This window comes from Artibeus jamaicensis, unplaced genomic scaffold, assembly GCF_021234435.1.
Source record: "Artibeus jamaicensis isolate MK-2021 breed Jamaican fruit bat unplaced genomic scaffold, CSHL_Jam_final scaffold_369, whole genome shotgun sequence".
NCBI classification, from domain to species: domain Eukaryota; kingdom Metazoa; phylum Chordata; class Mammalia; order Chiroptera; family Phyllostomidae; genus Artibeus; species Artibeus jamaicensis.
Window position 1 is genome coordinate 28,550,780 of NW_026522042.1, and position 19,434 is coordinate 28,570,213.

The 19,434-nt window shown below is 45.6% G+C and overlaps 1 protein-coding gene and 1 non-coding gene across 3 annotated transcripts in view; one reads left to right on the forward strand and one right to left on the reverse strand.

Moving 5' to 3' along the window:
- Positions 1-4,219: 4,219 nt before the first annotated feature.
- On the reverse strand, positions 4,220-4,289 carry LOC119063878 (small nucleolar RNA SNORD123). Its single transcript, XR_005085262.1, has one exon. It is a non-coding gene; the product is annotated as a small nucleolar RNA SNORD123 (small nucleolar RNA).
- Positions 4,290-6,810: 2,521 nt separating this feature from the next.
- SEMA5A (semaphorin 5A) overlaps positions 6,811-19,434 on the forward strand; it is a 440,583-nt gene continuing 427,959 nt past the window's right edge. For both annotated transcript variants that reach the window (XM_053657221.1, XM_053657222.1), the window contains exon 1: positions 6,811-7,291. The gene's annotated coding sequence lies outside the window, so the exon portion shown is untranslated. The remainder of the gene's footprint in view (positions 7,292-19,434) is intronic.

Sequence of the window (19,434 nt, forward strand, 5' to 3'; positions counted from 1 at the left end):
AAACAACTAGAATAGGAACTGAGTCATGGAAGTGGAGATCACATGAAGGGTGAGGGGGGAGACTGGGGGAAAAGGTGCGGGGAATAAGAAGCATAAATGGTAGGTACAAAATAGACAAGGGGAGGTTAAGAATAGTGTAGGAAATGGAGAAGCCAAGGAACTTACATGTTCCTTGAACTAAGGAGGGGGGAATGCTGGTGGGAGGGGGCATGCAGGACAGAGGGGAATAAAGGGGAGAAAAACTGGGACAATGGTAATAGCATAATCCACAAAATATGTTTAAAAATGATTGATTTGTAAACTGTATGATACTAAATATTAAGAATTCATTGAGACTTGCTTTCTGGCTCCAGACTTGCTTAATTTTTGTAAATCTTGATAATTGTTTTTCTCAGGATATCTAGATTCATATTTTTCCTCCTGTGGAATCAATTAATCAGAGAAATGTGCTCCATCAGTAACTGTGGATTTGTCAATTTTCCTTATAATTTTGTAGATTTTTACTTTTTATATTTAGAAACCATTGTACACATTTGTGTTTCCTGATGAATTGGATCTTTTTTAGGTTTGTGCACATTTGTGTTTCCTGATGAATTGGATCTTTTTTAGATAGTAAATTTCTCTGGAAAGGATATTATCTTTCAAACCTGCATTTCTGATAGGGGCAATTTTAAACTATCTTTACTCTGACTGGTATTTATTTGCCTGGTATATTTTCCCCATTGTGTCATTGTGCTCTTGGATTTTACATGTTTACTGAAATTCTACTAGTTCTTCTCTTCCTACATGTTTTTCTTTCCATTGGTCTTTATTTTTCAGCCTTTTACTGGATTGATCAAGTTATTCTTTATTTCATCTCTTCCCCTCTCTACTTTTTTAGAAGATCATTCTTGTTGGTTCCTTTTTTGCTATCACGTTCCTACCCTTGGAATTTTCACACGTGTGCTTGAGTTATATTCTAATATATTCCCACTCTTTCCTGGAATTTCTCTACCTTCCCCATTTCCTTGTTAGTCCCCACTCATCCCTCAAATGCCAGCTGAAATGCTGCCTTGGTGACGTCTGTCCTGACCTTCCAGACGAAACCAGACACCCCTACACTTGTCTCTCCTAGCATTTATCAGAGCTTATGACGACACGTTTGTGGGATCAGTCCTTGATAACCACCGTTCCCCCAAAGACTGTAATTCTTGCAAGGGCAGCAATTAGCCCTGTGTTGCTCTATTCTGTTCTTAATGCACAGCTCTGTGCCAGGGCACACACTGTGCAACAGCCTTGGCTGGGAGCAGGACTTCAGAGCTGGAGGGAGGCTGCATGGGTGGCAGTGCCGAGAGATGAGGACACGGATGCCAGACTGGAAGAGCCTTCATGTTCTCAGAACAGAAACAGCGATGGACAGAACACAAGGGGATGTTATTTCTTTCTCCTGTTACAAAGTCTGGAGGTGACAGTCCATGGCTGAGATAGGGGCTCCAGAGGGTAACCAGGGGTTCAGAAGCATTTTTTTTTTCAGCTTTCCTGTTCTCGAAGGCTCAGGGTTATATCTTCAAGGTTACCTTACAGCCCTGGATGTTGACTGTAATTGCTACTATTGTAGTCAAGTCCAGGCAGGAATTCAGAAGTGTTATCAGAACCCTCATGTTTTTCCTTGGGTCAGCCTGCCTGTGCACACTGGCTCAAGGAAATGCATGAGCAGGACTCTGCAGTATAGAAAGAAAAATAGTTTAGTATGGAATTGGCCAATCTGGACAGGGGGAGGTAACGCTAAAAATCTGACAGCCAGATGGCGCATAGGTTACAGATTATACATAGGACAGGGCAAAGTCTCAGGACACTGAGGGTTAAGGGCTTGGTGTCCTGCTGGGAGCAGACCGATCAGAGGTGAGGTGAGGGTAATAAATCATTTCTTCAGGCCTGGAAGGCAGCTTTGAGGTCTTTTCTGAAGTTCCTCTGTCCAGGGGTCATTTTACTTTTAGGCTCAGGAACTGAACCATAACTTAGGTCAAGGTGCTATCTGTAGCCTGCCAGAGGTCTGGACCAAGTGACCATTAGGTCCAGGCCATGGTCTTCTGCTGCCTTGGGGGTTGCTGATTATCTGGAGGGAAAGGCTGGGTCTCTGGGGGGGCACATATGTAGAGAGAGATCTGATTTCTATAGCTGGGATTTAAGACTCAATTGAATGAAAGCCATGAGGCCCCTTGGTTTCAGGAGGGAAGGGCAAGAAAGATCACACCCAGTTAACTGTTGCCCCCTTATATGAAGCCTTTCTTGGAATCCCACTGCCTTACATCTTACTGGTCACAACTAAGTTCCACGGGAGTTGCTTTTCTTTTCTTTTCTAAGCCAGGCAGATTGCAATTCGAAATCAGTTGTGTGTTGTTAAGAACGAGTGGGGTGCTGTAGCGCTGTAGACAGGAGGTGCAGGGACACCTGGGCCGGTCAGGAGAGGTGCTGGTGTTCTGGGTGTGGGAAGTGAGTATTGCGTTAAGGTGACAGTGATGGGAATGGGAGGGTCTGAAGTGAGGTGACACAGGGTGACAGGACTCTTGACAACTCATCCTCCCACTTATGTGCTTCAGCAGACACTTGGCCCACTGGCCAATTTCACTTAGTAGATATTCTTTTCATTTACCTCAAGGTCATCACGAGTTAATCTCCCTGCTAAATGATGGAATCATCCGAGGCGGAGTAATCTGTATTTCTAAACCTATGTAGGATGAAGCTTAGTTTTGAAAATTTATTTCCAAACATACTATTTTCTCCAGATCTCTATTTTCAAAGACAGAGGATTATAGAGAACATTGGTTAATGAGTATCAAGCATGTTTTAAAAGTACAGCCATTCTTTGCTATGGACACTGACGATATATACAAGGCTCCATGTCAGAAAATAACACTCAGGAAATTATACGGATGCTCTATCTCCGTGCCACAAAGCACCTGCATTTCTCCCAGGTATTCCCCAAATCCTTTAAACCCAGCATTTTTCTTCTCTCCATACCATACTTACAAAAACACAACTTGAGGTAGTTTGCACACAATTTTATTTTACGGAAATTGGGTTGCTAGAAAAATATATCTAGAAATTTAACCATAAAGACAAGGCAAAATACTTCTAGAGGTGGTTTTCACCTGGGGGCGAGTTCTGGTGAGCTCAAAGGTAGCAAGCTCACCTGGGTTGGGTGAGGCCAGGTGGCTCTGTGTCAGCCTTCATGGAACACCCTGCAGGGACAAACAGGCTCCTAGCAGACAGGGGAAGCTGGAAGCGGGCCCTGGGTGGGTGTGGGTGGCCCTCAGCTTCAGAGGGGGGAGAGTGGTGCAGTGGCAGAGGGCTGACTTGCAGGTAGCCTCGTGGTTGCCCTGGTCCTTCAGTTTAAGGGCCAGGGCGTCAGTTCACCCCATGCCCATTTGTGCTCACTCTCAGGTGTGCCACAATGATTTTTGTGCTACGTTTTAGTTTCTGGCTGTTTTTCAGTAAAACTGGCCTGCTTACCTCTACCATGGGAGAAGGCTGCTCTGCTAAAGGGTGGGCGAGCATTTCTCGGGGTAAGAGAATTTTTACCCTGGTGAAGCTTAAGGGTCTCAAGTATGGGCTCCCTCCCCACGTGGTGATTCTGCTGTCAAGTCTCTGGGGAGCATCACAGGCTTATCTGTAGCCATATCATGGGTCTTTTAAGTACTTAAAATAGTGTATGAGCAAAAACTAGCACTAGGTAATCTTAGTGAGGCATAAAACTGCATATTGTTTTATCAATGTTTGGCTATTTTAAGAAAAAAACTAATGGAGCTGATCAGAGGATCTAGCAGTTTTTTTCAACTCTAAAATGCCACGGATGTAAAAGAAGGAAAACAGGAGTAAAATGGGAGCACCTGTGGATGACGATCGCCATGTGCCCCTTGGCTCATCTGCAGGAGAATCTAGTTAAGATGTAAATGTCCACAGGCCTCGACTTCTGGACTGAGGTTTCTCGCCATACTAATACAATCACATGCATTGTAAAGGCCAGAGACAGAGGCGCCCCTTGAAGGTCACTCCTGACCACAGCAGCATCTGTATCTCCACCAGGCGACATTCTCTTCAGCCCCCTCCCTGCTGCTCCCCTCTAAGGTGGCAGTTTATCGATGTAGCTGAAATTCAAGCACAAGGGAGAGAAATCAAGATAAAACTGGTTAATTATTTCAGAGACATAAGACATCCCTCATATTGCCGCAGAAATTGAGGTGAATCAGGAAATGGATGGCGTTTTTCAGGTCACATGAATCAGCGCCCCAAAATTCATCATTTTCACCGAGTGTTTGGTTGGTTTGCTCATTCTTTTATGTTCATTATTGTGTGCATGGCTGACCAGAAACAGTTTAGGGAAAGCTGTAATTTCATTTGTACAAGAGAACGAAACAGTTTCTTTTTAAAATGATCACCTCTAGTTCTACAATGTAAGAAGCTTAATGTAGGAAGTTCTTCCGTGAGTGAAACTTAAAAAAAAAAATCCCAACAAACCTAGAAATTTCATTTGGAACAAGGGAACACTTGTGGGTTCTTCAAAATTAATTGATTGTGCAGACTTCTACACCGGGCCCTGGGCATTTCCCATACTTGCGCTCCTTCCTTTCTCGTTCAGTGCTTACAAAGTTTCCTTTTGGCTATCGGGAAAGTTAAGGGACTTTTCCGTAGGTCACACGGTGAAATTACAACCTCAGTTTAGGGCCATTTCAATTTAAGGATGCACTCTAAATTATTATTCGAACAGAGGTTGTTTCTCTGTTCTCATTATTAATTTGTTTGTCATTCATTATCACTAAACACACATATTTTAACAATGCTTGGGTGTAGCCTGTACACCGCCTGTGAAATTGACCTTCCTCCCCCACAGACACATAAAGTTACACAATTTATTGAGTTAAAGCAATTTACTGAGTTAAACGTTATCAGCATTCCTGGGTTATGGTGTAGAAAACTAAGTTCTTTTCACTGCTTAGCTCTCTGTACGTATGCCAAGATTTTTTTTCAAGTGTACATGCCCTTAACTGTAATGTTGAAGGCAAGGACAGGATTAACTACACATTTGTATCCTAATTTCTGTCTCCCTTTGCCTTGGTGGCTGCAGGCTCCAAAGGTACCCATCCACCCAAGGGCTGCAAGGTCAAGAGTAAGGTAATGTCCTCCCTCCTGTTCCCCCCACCCCCCAAGGGCCGAGCAGCCAGGCCAGACCTTGGCCACCTCCTCCTCCCAGGGCGTTGCTAGGCCTGGGTGCCACGTAGGCAAGAGAGTCAGAATGTCAGGAATGGAGCTAGTGCTCTTCATGCCAAGCACAGAACTGTTAAGCTGTTCCGTAAGATCCCAGGAGCCAGGCAGCTGTCTGGCACCAGCCTGAAGCCCCACCACAACCCAGGTAAGAACGCTTCTCAAAGAGGAGCCCAGCTACTGAGGAAATCCGAGTGAGGCCTTGAGTTCCCAGGCTACTCATCATAGGTGTGAGAGAGACTTCATGAGTTTTAGTTGGGCTTCCTTCAGAATTGCTTCCTTTTAATTCTTTAATTAAAAATGCATTTCTCCAAAGGAAACACAAATTAATGTCAATTTGTATTTCTACAGCTCTTCTGTCGGATGTGACCAGCTGTGACGCCTCCCAAGCCAGTGGTGGGTTCCTTGCACAGATGAGCTCAAAGGCAGTCAGGGGACACTGGCCCATGCCCAGTGTGCGGCATCTCAACAACCTGTCCCTGCCTCAAGCCATAGGGATACACTGTGTCACTAGCTGAGAGAGGAAAGCGGTGGGGCGTCCATGCGTTACCTTTTGCAAGGGGAACTTCAAAGCCACCCTCTGAAGTCCAGAGGGAGAAAAAAGGGCCCGGAGATACTGTCCCCACCCCTATGCAGAGGGAAAGGGTCACGTGCCGCTCTTCGGGGTTCCAAGCCGAGGCTTTGCAACCAAATATCAAATTCTAGGAGTCTTGAAAAGTACTTCAGTTTCCAGTTACGAATCTTTTCACCTGAGTACTTGTTTGGCAGAACCGAGAGATTCTGCAAAAGTGCAACAAGTAAAATTTAGCCCCAGAATCAGACGAGCTGAACTTGTCCATCCAGAAGCTCCTCTTTTAACGCTCAGCGTGGTGCTTGTGAACCCCCTGACCTGCTTCTCCGGTTCATCTGATTTGCTCCTGTCTCTGAACTTCGCTGAAATCGACTCGAACTAGGCTGGAGGCTCACCCCCAAAGCGCTCCACCAAGAACCCGCAGTGACTCTAGATCTTTAAGGAGTTTCCAGCTCAGACCCCGCAAGAGCATGTCTTACAAAAAAGAGAAAGTCTCAAACCCAGGAGTCTGGGAGGACCCGGCCGCCTATGCCCACCCCGACCACGCGGCCGCAATCCCCCGCGGGACACGCACATACCTGGAGCAGAGGCCGGCAAGTGGACGCGCCACGTCTAGATCTCGGCGCGCACCGCCTCCGGCCCTTTATACCGCGCTCCCCCCTCCCCCTCGAAGTAGCCACGTCCGAGCGGCGGGACCTGGGCTGGGAGCCAACAAAGGTCCGCGAGGGTGTCCAGGGGGAGGCAGCCCCCGAAAGTCCAGGCTCAGGCGCACTCCCACCCGGGAGGCCGTAGTGGGGTTTTGGGGGGTGCAGAGGCGCCCTAGGCTCGGAGGGGGTCCAGTCTGGGGAAGGGGCGGTGTAGGGGGTGGGGCCTGGGAGGTCAGGCGCCGGGTGAGCGCTCGGGTTTCACTCCAGCTGGGAGGGGGCGGAGGAGGCGCGGCGGCGGGGGCGGGGCGGGGGCGGGGCCAGGCCGCCCCGCGCTTCTCGCCTGCTCCCCGCGCCGCTCTACTCGCAGGGAAGGCGGCGCCGGCGGCGGCTGCTGTAGCTGCGCCCGCTCCCTTGCGCTGCCCTCCCGCAGCGGGTGGGCTCCGTGACCCCCGACCGGCCGCGGCCCCTGCCGGGCGGCGGCCACCAGACTTCACCTCCCCTCCGCGAGGACATCCCGGTCCTTGTGGTCCATCCCGGGGGCTTCCCTGCGGAGCTCGTTCGGGCACCCAACTTTGCCTCGTTGCCCGTCGCCCCCACAGTGAAAGAACCTGCTTCACCCCCCGGCCAGCTGCGCTCCAGGGGACCGTGAACCTGCCGCTTAAGTGGCATCCCCCGCCGGGAGCGTAGCAAGTCGGGTGCGGCTCTGGGGAAGTGGAGGGGGCGGTGGCGGTTGCTGCCTCGACTTCCCTCGCCGGGCACTGAAGAGGACACTCAGATCTCTCCGGGGTTCCAGGCGCTGGATGACTGGTACGAGGAGCGCGCATCGCACCTGGTGAGCGACACCTCCCCATCCCTGCGTGGCCGTGGCCGCAACCCCTGCTGTACCGCACTGCTGGGGCCGGGACCCGGGGGCGGCAGTGATCGGAGGGTGGGTCATGTGGATGTTGGGCAGGGTCTGTCATCAGGGTTGAGTGGGGAACCGCGGGTGGTGGGGCGTATAGGATTAGGAGGACTACCATTAGTGGGGAGGTTCTCACAGTGGAGCTAGTGCACTAGCTGGAAGTTTGTGTCCCTGCCTTTGCCGAGGCTCGAGGGTGCAGAGAGGTAAGGAGCGGAAACGACCCCATGGGCGACCACTCGGTGGGCCAGATGGGGCCCTTACCCAACACCCCGGGAAGGTTCTCAGTGGAGGTGTGTGCCCGTATCCCGCGCGCGCCCAGGCATGCATCGACGAGAGCGAAGGGCAGGGGTCCCGTGTCCGGCCCTTTGTGGTCCCACAGCCTTGCCAGCAGTCCGGCTGGGTCAGCTTTTTCTGTTGCAGTTACAGTGGTTTAGCCGCGCGCGTGTGAGAAGCTGGGAGGAAGTGGGATTTGGGCTCAACTCCACCAAGCACTTTGGTTAATGGGTGAGATTGAGGCCGGGAACCACTCACAATGCCGCTGCCAGGATGCAGAGGCCCAGGGAACCGCCTGCCCAGTGGTCTGCAGGCGGGCGAGCCCCTTTCTGTGGGCATCTTTGCGCCCTCTGCGAATTTCGCATCCTCTGCCTCAGGGTTTCGGGGATGGAGTCTGATGTGGGAGCTGGAGGGAACTGGTGCTCCCTAGATGTCCGGGGAAAACACCTCGGAGGAGTAGTATTTGTGGGATCGCTTCCTGCGGCCCGCGTGTGGGTCCTAACAGAGCCAGATCCTGATTCCCCGGGCTTTGGCGGGAAGCGCCTTCACCTCCTCGCCCTTGCCTTGCTTTGTACCTGGATGAGGCTGCTCAGAGTTGGGATTTAACTTTCCTGCGCCTGTGGCGTCCCGGGGACCCCCGGAAGGGGGCGCTGAGAGCGAGCGCTGGAAGAGCGAGAGAGGATGCAGAGAGCAGCGATTAGGTCCTGCCTGGATGAGTGGATGGGGGTCCCAGTCAGCAAACAGCAGGACCATGCAGATCTTGCAATAATTTCATAGGGGTGGAGGGTGGCGGCAGCTGATCCGTGGGCCAGAGGGAGCTGTCAGCGTTCCTAGAAGAAGGGACAGGAAAGGTGGTTGCCAAACATAAGTCCTTTAAATAGAAAGGTTCCTTCCAGAGACAAACACATACTACTGCAAACTCTTCCTGTCTGTGCATCTGTTTTCCTCCCTGTGACGATTGTCTACTCAGGAAAAAAAAAATCGAAATTGAGTGAAGGTAATGTGATTTATGTTTAATACTGACATAAAGTTCTGCTTCTCAGGAGATCATTAGTTAAAATGCCAGGAGTTACAGATGATTGTTGTAGCTTGTTTTTAAGGAAAACAATCGTATATCACCATTAGCGTCTCCAGAAGAGCTCTGTCATCACGGCCAAGTTTGGGAACAGGAGATATATTATATAGTTAGCCTCTCCTAAGGAGGCACAGAAAGACAAAAACAGACTTTACTAGGTAAGATTTTTAACACCTAATTAGCACTGCTAAATTAATTGCTAACTAATGCTAGTTTCATTATTGAACAGAGGGTAATGTTTATCATGTACTATTTTGAATGACCAGTTCACAATTTCAGTTCAAGCAGTAATAGCGTAAGTTGTATATCACTTAAATAACTTTTCTGGTTGCTGATTTTGTTTACCACAGAGGAAACATGGATTTTTTTTTCTGCCAAAGATTTTTATCCATGTTTGTTTTTAATGAAAAGCAGTCCATAATGTAACTGTTTGGGTCACTGAAACACAGATTTCATTTTGCTTGAGTTTCTCTCTTGAAAACTTTGCCACAAAGTAACAGCTCCTTCTGGATGTTGCAGCACACAGTGGGTGGATGGCACCGTGGGGAGGGGGGATGAACTAGTACCTGCTTTTGCATGTGTTTAGCCTGTTTATACACTTTTCTAAATAGGGTGAGGATGGATGATACTGATCACTTTATGCCTTTTAGGAATTGTGCTAACTTATTTGATGGTTTTAATGGCAAACAGCTGCGAGATCCCTGCTGAGAGCAAAGACTTTGGTCTCCTGGGTGGTCAAACTTGTCTCTGTCCAAAAGACGTTGTTTTGAGATGTTCAGAATTTGCTAATAATAAGCCTGTGTTCTTCACTGCCCTTTTTAAAAAAAATTATTTGTTTGCCATTTCTGGATAGAATGAAACATAGGAACATATAGTGTGGTGGCTGTGGGACCCTAGCGAATGCATACATATTCACAGAGATTTTGCCTTAAGTTTTAGAGAGTTCGTGGTCCTTCTGAAGTCCTGCCCATGGTCTTGCAGTAAGAAATCTTGCTTCGCAGTCACTTTAGGCTCTTGATCAGGGACACATATTAAAATTAAGAAACTTTTCTCTCTGTTGTATGCTAATTGCTCAAAATAACAGATGCCAGCTCCTTGAGATGTCAGATGTTCTTGATATTAGAGAGAGCTGCTCAACCGAACCATTAAATTGTTTTTCATTAACTTGGCGATTATTTTTAATGATTCCTTTTTTTGGGGTTGTAAATCATTGAAATTAAGGCTTTGCTTCTGATACACATTAGTGTCTAGCCAAAGGTATAAAGGCATTCCATCACATAAACAAGTAATCATGAACTCTAGAGTTAACTAAGATTGGAAACTAATCCTTAAGAAGAGGTTTGGATTACAAATCATATGGTTTGCAGGATAGAACAAATCAATCAGTTTGTAGTATGTCCCAGTCAAGGAATCCAGTTCTGTAGGAGTGTGTGTACAGTGTAAGGGAAAAGTGGCCCCACACCCTGTGGTAACTTCTTCATAATTCTTGATTCTACAGTTATACCAAATTTGTCTTAAAATGCTTCTGACATTGTTGCTCTAGTTACTTAGATAAAGTGCTTAGGGTATAATTGTAAACCAAGGGACACGTTTTTATGTTTAGTGTTAAATAATTTTAAAATGTAATTTACAGTATCACATTGAGCTATACCTGCATGCAAAGTGTGTGAGACCTCGTCCATTTCTGCCTACTTGTATCTTTGTGCAACTTTAGACAGAGAAAGTGAACCTTTTTCTTGAGTCCTCAGATGACTATGTATATATGTTTTAAGTTGTTTACGTTATCTTTATGTACTCTTGTAATATAGACATTTTCACATATGTTCCCAGCAACCTTTTAATGTTGAAATGAAGAAGTTTTGTTGAAAATTAGTCTTTCTCACTCTCCCGCCTGCTGCAGAAATGACCTGCTACAAACAGGGCGAGACCTGCAGTCTCTTATTCCTGCACAAGGTTGTTGCATCCTAAAGATAAATTCAACAGGTGAGGAATAGCTCATTGGCAAGTAGAATGAAGAAGAAACTTTTGGTATGCTTGATAAATATGTCATTTATTTCTTTGATATATTTGTCAGGTCCTGGTTAGCTGATATGTAAAATCAATTTCTAACAGCAAGAAAAGGAAAAAAACCATTTAAGCACTTAGAATATACATAGATAGTCTTTTCACTTTCAGTGAACCTACCCAAAATTTGTTTTGATTCAGAATTTAAGCCAAATAGAACAAAGCAAATGAAAATTTGATCCAAGAGAAGGTAGTGTATATAAGTGATCTATTATAAAGAGCATTACTCTTTGTCATCTGAAGGTTCAGGGCTAAGAAACCTGGCTCTGAATGCCACAGAATATTTTGAAGCCAGGCAACTTCAAAGAGAAGTTATATTTCACCTGGGGCATGACATTTAAAACAGGATTAACCCAACAGTGGGCTCAAAAAAACAGAACATTTTTCTCAAAAGAGTTACTGTTGTCTTTTTAAAAAGTCCCCTCTTTTGGTCCAAGATTAATGGTTATTTGATGAGAGCAAAGATGACACTTTATTTCCCTTTTCTAAGTTTTAAAATATACTGGCAAAGTACTACTGCATTTGAAAAAAATCATTTCATTCTTTCTTTTTCACCTTATATACTAAAGTTGGTTTTCTGAGTAATATTGAAAAACACTATCTTTCAAAAGAATAGTTTTTTTAAAAAGCCATGAATTTCTTTTATTTCTGGAAGGCCATGAACCTACTAATCTTTTATCTTCTCATCTTTCATTCATTATCTGTCATTGTATCTCTGTGGAATTGGCTAGCCTAGAATTCATGCAGAATGATGAGGAAGTATACACTGGAACGATTTTATTTCATGCTGCATTTTTATGTACATTTGAGAGTAGATCACATTACTGTTACAGGTAATTCAATTACAGATATGTATGATCAGTAACCAGGAGAGTGATGCTATCACTGTGCTGGGGAAATACTGTATTTGCTGGGATGTGAAATTAAGTAAGTTCTAGGCAAGTGACAATCAGGATTGAGCAAGGACAAATTATTCACAGGAAATAGAGCCTCTTTTCAATCACTTCAAATCCACATAACATTTGGCAACGATATATGAGGTGCAGTGCCAAGGAAAAGTCAAGAAAAACTCTGCTGAGCAGTTTCCTGTGAGTTGTCTCATTTTGCATAAACTGAGTCCAGATAAAATTCCACACAAAGAACTATGCTTCTTGTAAAACAAACAAACAAACAAACAAACAAACAAACAAACAAACAAAAATACCCCGTGGAGATGAGGCATGTTTTGGAAGGGGCTTCCCAGACTGCTCTCCAGCCTGCTGTGGAGTGGACACACCGGAGGCCAGGGACGTGTATTGGTGGACATCCTGCAGCCAGACAGATTCGAGAATCACCACTGGCTTCTGCGATTTCTTTTACAGGACTGAGATTTAGATCCGCCATAAAACTTTACCAATTGTAAAGCGGAGAACATTGTTTGTGACTGGCGGCATAAAGCAAAATGAATCGCTGTGGATGTTAAACTTCCTTTGTCCAGCAGAAATTGCAATGAAGCCGTCGCTCATGCCTGTTAGCGCCCAACTATGAATTAAAGAAGGATTTGTTTCTGCGATGTCTGTCTTGTAAATGCCTCTGTTTTCTAGCTGTGGATTTGTCTTTAAGAAAATTAGTGCTAGGAAGCTGGGTAGAATAAATACCAGGAGTCCACAGTCACTAGAGCCTGGAGAGGCCTCCTCCCCGAATGAAGCATTTTCAGTCCACGGAGTGTCCTCAGGGGACAGGTCTGCCCACTGCGCTGGAGACGGGTCAGCAGTGGTACCCAAGTTCCTGGCTAGAGTTAGGCAGCTGGAGAGGGGTGGTGTGGGCAGCAGCAGTTGACTGTGGCGTAACTGTCTCTGTGTGACTCAGGGGTGTCAGTCAGAAGTCCTGTGAGGTGCCTGCCCAGAGTTTGTGGGTGGAACATGTGGGTGAACTTGGACATGGCCAGGTGTCAGGGGTGGGTCAGAATCCGTGTGTGCATGGGGTCTGTAGGGCCTTATAGAAACAGGGCCTGAAAAGATAAGGGGGACACGGAGATGCAAAGCCTGGCAGGACTTTTCTACAAGACTGGCTAGGATGTTTGGTTATCAGGGTGGGGCCTTGGGAATGATGACACAGAACACATCACGATGTGGAGAACAGGGGGAGAAACAGCGGGACAGAGGTCTCTAAATTTGGATGTCAGGAGAGAATTGAACTAGCAGGACTACTGTGAGTATGTGTTTAGGATGGTCCTTAGACCAGAGACCTGGAATGGAGACTGGATTGGTTCCGTGAGGAGGGGATGGCACTGTGCCCCTGAGGCTGCGGCATAAGAGTTGTGTGGCACCGTGGTTCCCTGACCTGACTTGGCCTGGTCGCTGTTCCTCACTCCCGACTCCAGCTCCTTTGGTCCCCTTCCCAGCATTTGTGTGTTCTCTTCTTTCTGCCTGGGAGACTCTCCGCTGTCCTCGATGGCTCCCTGCTTCCAGATCTCACTGCTTCCAAGGTACCCCCAAATCACACTGTCTGAAATACCATTGCCTTTCTCCTCTCTTCCTTCAACCTCTTTTTTTCTTCATAGCATTTTGTACTATTTATTTCTCGAGGGCTTTCACCAATAGAGAACTGAGCTTAGGAGATAGACGAGATTGTCGTTTGTGTCTCTGGTGCTCGACAGTGCCTGGCGCACATGCTGCCCTCAGTCCATGTGTGATGAGCAAATGGATCAATAAATGCCACTGTATAGTGCATAAACGGTACAGACCGCACTGCAGCATCCTAGATAAAGAACTGTGGCTAGGGAAGCTAAACACTAATTATATTTTTATGTGGAGCAAAATGTTTCAAAAGCCCCCAAACTGATTTATTAGCCTACTCTCAAAATACAAACGTCTTTGTAAGCCAAGGACTATATATACTTCATATATCCTCATTCAGGGCCATTTGCACAGTAAGTAAATGCTTGTTAAGTGAATTGATGACCTTGCTTGACTTAGAAATTAGCATAAAAGCACTTTATGTGTGTTAGAACTTTTTATGTATATTCAATCATAAAAGAATTGAAATTCAGGGGCATTGTCTTAGTTAAAACAGCATCCTCCATTCCTTGGTCCCCTTGCACAAAAATTCCAGGGAACATATGGTATCCTTACTACATATTTTCACATGTTGCAGAGATTTAAAAAATACTGGAGTATTTTTGAAATACGGCAGGCTCTCCTAATTTATTCCTGAGATTAGGCCAATAAGCCTTGTCACTTAGTTGGATTTATAGGTTTAATAAGCTGAAACAGATGAGTGGATAAACACAATGTGGTATAGCCATACAATGGACTACTATTCAGCAATAAAATGAGCTCTTGATCTATGCTGCAATATGTGTGAACTTTAAGACATCATGTGAAGGAAGCCAGTCACAAAAGGCCATGTATCCTGTGGTTTCATTTATATGGAATGTCTAGAAAAGTAAACCCATACACTAGATTCTTGGTAGCCTGGGGCTTGGGGTAGGAACTGGGCACTGCAAATGGGTGGGCCGGCCTTTTGCGGATGATGGAAATGTTCTCATCACTGGGTTCTGGAGGTGATCATGCAACTCTACACTTAAAAAATCATTGACTTGTGCACTTATAATGAGCAAATTTTATGGGATATAACTTATATCTCAATAAAGTTGTTAAAAATTAATCTGGGGCATAACCTCAAAAGATAGAGCGCATTAAACCGCCCATAGCCTAGCCAAAGTCTGCTGCCGTTTCTGGGAACTGTAGTCTGTGTTTCCATGGTTGTCGCAGCCTGGTGCTGAGGCCACCGGATGCTCAGATGACCGTGTTTCTTTGATGCTGAGGAAGTATGTCAGAGCTGGATCTCTGTCAGGAAAACAGGCAAATGCAAGTTGTTTCCAGATGAGACCACATTACTGAGTTTAATCAGTGCATTAAACTAACCAGCCAACCTAGCTGCCCTGAATTTGGTTCACCCTAATTCCCTGTCATCTGTTAGAGAGTACTTCTCTTCTGCCACTTTTGTTGTTGCAGAGCTCAGGGGGACATAGTTGAAAATAATCTCCTGGTCTTGTTAGGGCTTCGGAGTGTTGCTTTCTTCACCAAATGATGCTGCTCTCCTGTGGGAGGGAAAGTCCACCGTGTCTGCTTCTGTGTCCTTGTACACTGTCTTAGCAGACCGTTGGTCTCAGCAGGTGAGGTGGGTGACTTTAAACAGCCAGACCCAGAGGCAGAATGCGGATTTTTAAATGCCCAGAGCCTGAGTAGTTAAAGGGGAGTGTGCTCATTTTCTGCCTTACTAGAAGAGTCATAAAATCACCCCTAGCTTTTTTGACTCTGCTTTGGCATGTTTTGCAGTTCAAGTACAAGATGAAATGAGGTTGTGGGTAGAGATGCTTATGAATTGCCTGTAATTGCCTTGCTCTTTGAGTGCTGTCTCTGGGTAGAAGTGTGTCTTTAGTTCTCCCCTCTTGTTTGTTTATTGCTACCTCCATCTGTTCAGTGTGTTCAAACCCTCTCTGCCTCCTGCCCCGAGGGTTCCTCAGCTCTCTTCTGGCACCATGCTCTCCCCACACCAGTTGGTTTCCACATGGTGACTTTCCGTGGGAGTGTGTACTTTGGCACAGAAGCCCCGAGCTCCAGATACCCCACCCCCCTTGGCCTCCAGGAGCTGGCTGAGACCCGCCAGCCTTCATAGTGCTCATGCATCTCCCCGTTAGTAATAAAGTATTTCTGATCCAGCCTCGAGATGTTTCCAGCAAGCATTTTTGACGACGTCTAAGTTCTTCAGCACTTGTGTGCAGAATTCAGTAGTTGCATGCAAAAATTGAGACTGACAGTTTAAGTCCTTGTGTAACAGTTTTTTGAGCACTTAAATATGTAATTTTGAAGAAGCATGTTCTGAATTTGCTTCCTCCCAAACTTGCCACATGACTTAGACACAAATTAAGAGTAAAATTTATACAATGACTGTTTTTCTATTACCCATCCTAAATTATTACTCACCCTTGGTGAGTGGTTAGGTGTTATTTATGAGATTGCATTAATATTTCCTTCTGCATATTAGATGGTTTAAAAGTGACATTTTTACTTTTGATATCACTTTTGATAGTTTAATTGGTCAGTAAATGTTTAGGTTGTTTTTATTTGTGTGTGTATATGTGTGTTTGTGGTTTTGTCTTGTTTTCTTTATCTTTTTGATGAGATTTCAATGAGAACTAGTTAGGCAACTAGTTAGGCATTCTACTAAACAGACCGACTGGTTATACAATTAGAGAAATTTCCATGTTTCCAGCCCATATATTTGGTTTCGAAATATAAGGAGTAAGAACATTGTACAATTTTCTCTGGTTTTAAGACCTCTTTTAGAATAATTGTTGATTTGTATTGGATCCGATAGCTGGAGTTGATCATAATTAAAGTAACACATAGTATTATATACAGAATTATTGAAGACATTGTCCTCAGTGGGGAAAATGTATTAGACTATTACTTTAAATGATTTCTAGTTTTTTCTAACCATTCCTTTTCTGGAAAGCATCCAAGTGTTAACATTACATACTGCTTTTGGACACTCTAAAATGTATAGGGTTCTTTTTTTAAAAAAGATTTTATTTACTTATTTTTAGAGAGGAGGAAGGGGAGGGAGAAGGAAAGGGAGAGAAACATCAGTGTGTTCCTCTCACGCCCCCACTACTGGGGGCCTGGCTCACAACCCACGCATGTGCCCCGACTGGGTATCGAACCAATGATTCTTTGGTTCACAGACCAGCACTCAGTCTACTGAGCCACACTAGCCAGGGCCAAAACGTGTGGGATTCTAACACGGGAAGAGCTGGAATGTTGACTGTGTAGTCTGGAGGGCTGATGCGTACAGTCTGGTCCCCTGCTGGCGCTTCCTCACCTCTTGTTGCTGCTCTAAAATTAAAAACTGGAGGATCTTTGACAATATGTCAGTGAAGGAAAATTCCTCTGAAGTTTGAGCTGGGAATTAAACACTTTATTTATTTAAATTTAATATTTCGGGGCTGTAAATACAGGAGAAAGGTCATTGCCCTGGTTGGTGTGGCTCAGTGGGTTGAGCACTGGTCTGTGAACCAAAAGGTCACAAGTTTGATTCCCCATCAGGGCACATGCCTGGGTTGTGGGGCCAGGTCTGTGGTTGGGGGTGTGTGAGAGGCAACCAATTGATGTTTCTCTCCTCTTTCTCCCTCCCTTCTCCTAAAAATAAATAAATAAAGTCTTTTTTAGAAAAAATCATGTTTTAGAGTAAGAGTCTAGTGCCCAGATACTGAACTCTTGCTCAAAGGAAAGTGACCAGATGTCCGACGTGGAAAGGAGATTTCCTGTCCTTTCTGATAAGGTGGCTCCTCACATATCCCGGGATGACTTTCCCCCATATCTGAGGATTCTTCATTCCTCCCTCCTTATCTTAGTCTCCTCTGGTTGGTTTCTCTGCTGATCCAGCAGTCTTTTAATTATCACGTTCCTCCTTCGCTGCACAGTTCTGAGTCAGGCTGAGCTCCACATGACTTCTAACTGACCCTGTATGTCTAATAAGACCCATCTCGCTCCCTTTCCTTTCCCTTTTCTGATTCAGTGTCCTCCGCCACGTAAAAGGGAGTTGTCTGCCTTTGCATCTGTGTCTGACACTGTCTGGATCTCCGGTACCTGGCTCTTCACTGTGGAGACTCAGAGCTGTTTTTCGTACGACAGGGACTGCTGTGGACATGTTCTTGTGCCCCATACTTGTTGCTGGGCTGCTTCTGTTGGTGCATACAGATCCAGACCTCATCTAGGTCAGTTCTGAGCATGACAGGAATGTGATGGCTATTTAGTTACATCTCAACATTTGCTTCACATTTGATGGTGCTCTCAAGCATGCATGTGCTTCTGAGGAGAGAGCCACTTGTCACAAGGCAGTAGGATCCCTTCATTCCTCAGTCTTGCCTCATGATGGGAAAGAGCTGAAGCATTGGGGCTGTGGCTCTCGAGACCCTTCCTTCTCTCCAACTTCACATCACTCCCACTTCCTTGGTGCTTGGTTGCACCACAAAGGTGGTGCTGGGCAGGTGGGGATACCTGAATCCAGGTTCTTCAGATGGAAATAGTTCTCATGTACTTATCCACCCTTGTTGCTTTTTTTTTTACAATGCACATCTCAAACTAATGTTTTTTTTTCCTACAACTTTCTCTACCAAAATGCAACCTTGAATGTAAATGACGCAGTGGTGGTGGTGAGGATGGGAGGGGGGTGGGGCGCTGCCAGTCCTCACAGCACATGCTGGCTGTCAAGGCTTTCAAAGCAGACTCCAGAATCAGACCTGGAACCAGATTTACTCTCCATCTGCCAGCAGTGATGGAATTCCTAGGTCCTGTTACCAGCTTGTGAAAAGAAATCATTCATGAAACTGCAAGCTGGTAAGGTTTGCAAAGATTCATTCACTCGCAAGCTCAGCCTGCAAATATTATTTAGCTTTGAACATTTTTCTCCAGTCCCAGCACCTGCTGAGTTTCCATCTCATTGAGGCTTATCATAGTACAGAAGAAAGTTCTTGAAGCTTCACAGTGGGGATCTCAGGGGACACGTGCCAGAGATGATGTCACAGAAGGACCTTCCGGAAGGCATCCCACACCTCACCCCAATCCAAGAATCTGTGTCATGAGGTCCCATCTCTAGCACTTCATGGAGTAAATGTAAGTGCTTGGACTTGAGTTGCTAAGGTTCTAAACCACAGTTAGAACAAGAGAGGGGAACTTACGGACATCCTTCATAGTGCTCAGATACCTGTCCATTCAAATACCGTGAAAACATTTTTAAAAAGAGTGTCTTATCTGTTGACGAATGAATTGTTTATTGAGGTAAACTTAAGGAAATTTATGATTTGAAGTTGGATCATGTCCAGAGGGGAGATTGACTCAACCAACATGGAGAAGATAATACAGAGAGTAATGCCCTTAGCTTTGGGTTTGGGAAGAAGGGTATTTCCCATGGTCCAGATAGTATTTAAAAGGGACTTTAAAAAAATCATAGAATGGAAATTATAACAGAAAAGCTCCACACTGCAGGTTCAAACACAGTTTATAAGTGTATTGCATTTCTCTGTCTGGTTGGTAGAGGGGAGGTGTAGAGGCTTTGGAGTGAGTTTGGGAAGGGGAACAACTGTTAAACATTCTTCATTTGGTCTTTGTGACCCTGAGAATCCCTTCACAATCTTTTAGAAAATCTTTTTCTTCTAGTGGCCAGTTGCTTTGCCCTTTTCTTTGGAGGAGGAAAATCATCGTGACTCAGCCAGTGAGTAGAGGAGAGACTCAGTAAGGGGCGGGTCTTGATTCATAATTGTCCGGAGGGTCGCCCACACACTGTCCAGATCCTGGTCACCATGAAGGAGGTGCGCAGAAAGGAAAGGATCACCCTGAACAATGGAGACCCCTCTGAGCTCCAGAGAATGCCGGTTCCATTTAGTCTTTTTGTTTGTTTGTTTTTCCTTTTAATTTAAGGCCACTCTGGTTTCTTCTGTCCTCCTTCTGTGCCTGAGACAGCGGGCGTTACCTGTAAAAGCAGTCACAGTTCCCTCCCTCCCCACAAGCAAGCCTGTGATCTGCAGGTGAGAGTTGTCTTGGGGTATGGTGACACAGTTTGGCGTGGTGCATAGTCCCGTGGACGGGCACCCTGGCCTCCTGCCCCTCATGGTGGG